The sequence below is a fragment of the Rhipicephalus microplus genome, unplaced genomic scaffold (assembly GCF_043290135.1).
Source record: "Rhipicephalus microplus isolate Deutch F79 unplaced genomic scaffold, USDA_Rmic scaffold_318, whole genome shotgun sequence".
Lineage (NCBI taxonomy): Eukaryota > Metazoa > Arthropoda > Arachnida > Ixodida > Ixodidae > Rhipicephalus > Rhipicephalus microplus.
The window spans coordinates 19,299-25,000 of record NW_027464886.1 but is presented as its reverse complement, the minus strand read 5'-3'; positions in this window follow the sequence as shown (position 1 = coordinate 25,000).

Below are 5,702 nucleotides of genomic sequence, written 5' to 3'. Positions count from 1 at the left end.
CTAACCTAACCTAAGCCAACCCAACCCAACCTAACCTAACGTAACCTAACCTAAACTAACCTAACCCAACCTAACCTAACCTAACCTAACCTAACCCAACCTAACCCAACCCAACCCAACCTAAACTAACCTAAGCTAACCTAACCTAACCTAACCAAACCTAACCTAACCTAACTTAACCTAACCTAACGTAACCTAACCTAACCTATTCTAACGTAACCTAACCTTACCTGACCTAACCTAACCTAACGTAACCTAACCTAACCTAACATAACCTAACGTAACCTAACCTAACCTAACGTAACCTAACCTAACCTAACCCAACCCAACCCAACCCAACAACACCCAACCCAACCTAACCTAACCTAACCTTACCTAACCTAACCAAATTATCCTTACCTAACCTAACCTAACCTAACGTAACCTAACCTAACGTAACCTGACCTAACCTAACGTAACCTAACCTAACCTAACCTAACCCAACCTAACCTAACCTAACCTAACCTAACCTAACCTAACCCAACTCAACCCAACCTAACCTAATCTAACCTAACCTAACCTAACCTAACCAAACCTAACCTAACCTAACCTAACCTAACGACGGTTGCAAGCGCTTTCACATTAGGTATCGCAGTTCCCCACATTTAATGGTGAAAAACACTGCATCTCACTAATTGACATTGTTTAATGCGGTTCATATCTTAACCTAACCTAACATTCGCACTTGTATCTAAAAACGCTCTATTACACTGTTTTGTTCACAATTACGATATTTGCATAACCTCCCAGTTTTTCACCAACTTATTGCAGTACAAAACGCTGTATCTCGCTAAATGACATCGTTCTTTAAGGTTTCACGATACTTGCATGCGCTTTAACGAGAATATCACAATAAAGCAGTTTCGCACTTGTAACGGCACAAGACGCAGTATCTGGCTAGTTCATGCCATTTTGTGTGCTTTCCCAGTATTTCACCTATCGCAGTTTCGTACTCGCAATAAAACAACACTATCTCGTTAGATGACGTCGTTTTTGGTAGTTTCACGACGCTACCTAGCTTAAACTAACCTAACCTAACCTAACCTTCGCACTTCTATCGTTAGAAAACGTTTTACTCGCCACTTTACAATGTTTTCTACAAGATTACGACGGTTTCATGCGCTTTCACTTTAGATATCGTAGTTCCCGACTTGTAATGTTGAAAAACACTACATCTCACTAAGTGACATTGTTTAATGCGGTTTTACGACGGTTGATTTGTCAACCTAACCTAACATTCGCACTTGTATCTAAAGACGCTCAATTACACTGTTTCGTTCACAATTACGATATTTGCTTGACCTCACAGTTTCTCACCAACTTATTACAGTACACAACGCTGTATCTCGCTAAATGACATCGTTCTTTAAGGTTTCACGATACTTGCATGCGCTTTACCGAGAATGTCACAACATAGCAGTTTCGCACTTGTAACGGTACAACACGCAGTATTTGGCTTGTTCATGCCGTTTTGTGTGCTTTCACAACATTTTACCTATCGCAGTTTCGTACTCGCAATAAAACAACACTATCTCGTTAGATGACGTCTTTTTTGGTGGTTTCACGACGCTACCTAGCTTAAACTAACATAACTCAACCTAACATAACCTTCGCACTTCTATCGTTAGAAAACGTTTTACTCGCTACTTTACATTGCTTTCTACAACATTACGATGGTTTCAAGCGCTTTCACATTAGATATCGCAGTTCCCAACTTGTAAAGGTGAAAAACACTGCATCTCACTAAGTGACATTGTTTATTGCGGTTTTACGACGGTTCATACCTTAACCTAACGTAACCTAACCTAACCTAACCCAACCTAACCTTACATAAACTTACCTAACCTAACCTAACCAAACCTAACCTAACGTAACCTAACTTAACCTAACCTAACCTAACCCAACCTAACCCAACCCAACCCAACCTAAACTAACCTAAGCAAACCTAACCTAACCTAACTTAACCTAACCTAACCTAACCTAACGACGGTTGCAAGCGCTTTCACATTAGATATCGCAGTTCCCCACATTTAATGGTGAAAAACACTGCATCTCACTAATTGACATTGTTTAATGCGGTTTTACGACGGTTGATATGTCAACCTAACCTAACATTCGCACTTGTATCTAAAGACGCTCAATTACACTGTTTCGTTCACAATTACGATATTTGCTTGACCTCACAGTTTCTCACCAACCTATTATAGTACAGAACGCTGTATCTCGCTAAATGACATCGTTCTTTAAGGTTTCACGATACTTGCATGCGCTTTACCGAGAATGTCACAACATAGCAGTTTCGCACTTGTAACGGTACAACACGCAGTATTTGGCTTGTTCATGCCGTTTTGTGTGCTTTCACAACATTTTACCTATCGCAGTTTCGTACTCGCAATAAAACAACACTATCTCGTTAGATGACGTCGTTTTTGGTGGTTTCAAGACGTTACCTAGCTTAAACTAACATAACTCAACCTAACATAACCTTCGCACTTCTATCATTAGAAAACGTTTTACTCGCTACTTTACATTGCTTTCTACAACATTACGACGGTTTCAAGCGCTTTCACATTAAATATCGCAGTTTCCAACTTGTAAAGGTGAAAAACACTGCATCTCACTAAGTGACATTGTTTAATGCGGTTTTAGCGCGGTTCATATCTTAACCTAACCTAACCTAACCTAACCTAACCCAACCTAACCTAACATAACCTAACCTAACCTAACCTAACCTAACCTAACCAAACCTAACCTAACGTAACCTAACCTAACCTAACCTAACGACGTTTGCAAGCGCTTTCACATTAGATATCGCAGTTCCCGACTTGTAATGGTGAAAAACACTGCATCTCACTAAGTGACATTGTTTAATGCGGTTTTACGACGGTTCATATCTTAACCTAACCTAACATTCGTACTTGTATTGAAAAACGCTCTATTACACTGTTTCGTTCACAATTACGATATTTGCATAACCTCACAGTTTTTCACCAACTTATTGCAGTACAGAACGCTGTATCTCGCTAAATGACATCGTTCTTTAAGGTTTCACGATGCTTGCATGCGCTTTAACAAGAATATCACATTATAGCAGTTTCGCACTTGTAACGGTACAACACGCAGTATCTGGCTTGTTCAAGCCGTTTTGTGTACTTTCACAACATTTCACCTATTGCAGTTTCGTACATGCAAGAAAACAACACTATCTCGTTAGATGACGTCCTTTTTGGTGGTCTCACGACGCTACATAGCTTAACTAACATAACTCAAGCTAACCTTCGCACTTCTATCGTTAGAAAACGTTTTACTCGCAACTTTACAATGTTTTCTACAAGATTACGACGGTTTCATGCGCTTTCACATTAGATATCGTAGTTCCCGACTTGTAATGTTGAAAAACACTACATCTCACTAAGTGACATTGTTTAATGCGGTTTTACGACGGTTGATATCTCAACCTAACCTAACATTCGCACTTGTATCTAAATACGCTCAATTACACTGTTTCGTTCACAATTACGATATTTGCTTGACCTCACAGTTTCTCACCAACTTATTACAGTACAGAACGCTGTATCTCGCTAAATGACATCGTTCTTTAAGGTTTCACGATACTTGCATGCGCTTTAACGAGAATATCACAATAAAGCAGTTTCGCACTTGTAACGGCACAAGACGCAGTATCTGGCTAGTTCATGCCATTTTGTGTGCTTTCCCAGTATTTCACCTATCGCAGTTTCGTACTCGCAATAAAACAACACTATCTCGTTAGATGACATCGTTTTTGGTGGTTTCACCCCTATTGGAAAAAAACGAATGGTGGGCATGGTGGAAACCACCACCCACCATTATAGTGGATTAATGTAGTGGGTGAATGGTGGGAAACGCCCACCATGGCGCATGGTGGGTATGGTGGGTGCTGCAGCGCCGGCAACACTTGAGCGCGAAATGACGTCAGAATCACCGTGACGAGCTGCCACAAAAAATAAAAAACAATTCTATAAAAACGACATAAAAAACACCCGTCCCATAAAAAAAAAAAACAAGGCGCCACGGAGGATCGAACGTGCAACCTGCGGATCCCAAGGCGAAGACGCTAACCACTGCGCCACACCAACATGACGTTGAGTGTGTGTTAAATACTTAGTTGGCATACAAACTTAAGGTTTAACTTATGTTTGTCGTGTACACAACATAGACAAGAACTACACCTGCTACTAAAAATTGCACATTTATTAAACACAAGCAACTGCGGCCTGTAACGATTGCCACTATGTTAATGGCACTAGTGCGATTTGTTTTTTTACAATTCACAACTTCAAGAAAAAAAAAAAAACCAAGTGGACTGGGGAGCAGCAACAGTTTACCGGTGGGGTCTGTCAAGTTTAATATCCGTTTCGCGCTCGTTCTAAAGGGCGACATCTGCTCACGCTTTATGACGCTTCTAGGCTCATTCCATAGATACGCCCGCCTAATTTATTTGATTGAGTATTGGAATGCTTTTCGCGCAATGTAGAGGGCGGTCGCGCCAGCGCAATGCTGTAGCTCTTTTGCTAAAGCAACAACTACATAACGGCTTGGCCAAAACGAATGCAGTGTGCCGGAAACATTACGCTATCATATTGGTTCACCAAGCACATGAATTGCCACGTCTGAGTTCTCGTACAAAAGCTAGAGAAGTGCCGGCGAGTGCGACCGGCGGGTGTCGGTGAGAAGACACTTAATTACGTTCTCTGGGAGTGCTTTAATCGCGTCGCATCGATGTTTGTTGCTTCTTGAGCGGACACCATACACAATGAAAAATGCTTCATTTAGGTTAATTGATGCCATATGGCTGCGCTGTATTGTCATACTTAATCGTCGTAATCGTGTATTCTGAAACCCGGAAGCACGGATAACACAATTGTACGGGCTCGGTCAGTAGGCCTAACCTTTGGTGGAAATCATGGTAGTAGAACATGTAGTGTACAGATCCCAACTTGGTACACCCCTCATGTAAAACCCCTTAATTGGGGCCTTTGAGGTACTGCAAATAAATACTGTAAATAAATAAATTGCCCGCCATTTTAAGCCCACCCATCATCTGCTTACTGCTTCTTAGCATTATCGCGATGGTGGGCAGAGCTTCTCAGCTTGGTACACCAAGTGGCCCACCATAAAAAGCAGCACCCATCATCTGCTTAGTGCTTCCCAGCATTATCGCAATGGTGGGAAGAGTTTCTCAGCTTGGTACACCATGTAGCCCACCATAATAAGCACCACCCACCATATGCTTAGGGCTTCCCAGCATCATCGCAATGGTGGGCAGAGTGTCCCATTATTGCCCACTATCTAGCCTCTGCTTTCCACCATCATTTCCACTTTACTTATCATCTGTACACCATACCACCCAGTATGTCTCGGCTTAACCACCATATTTTCCACTACGTCCCACCATAGCCATCATAATTTCCACCATGCCCACTATTATTTCCACCATGCCCACTATTATTTCCACTACGCCCACCATGTTTTCCAGTATCCACCATGGCAATTTTTCCGATAGGGCACGACGCTACCTAGCTCAAACTAACCGAACCTTCGCACTTCTATCGTTAGAAAACGTTTTATTCGCTACTTTACAATGTTTTCTACAAGATTACGACGGTTTCATGCGCTTTCAC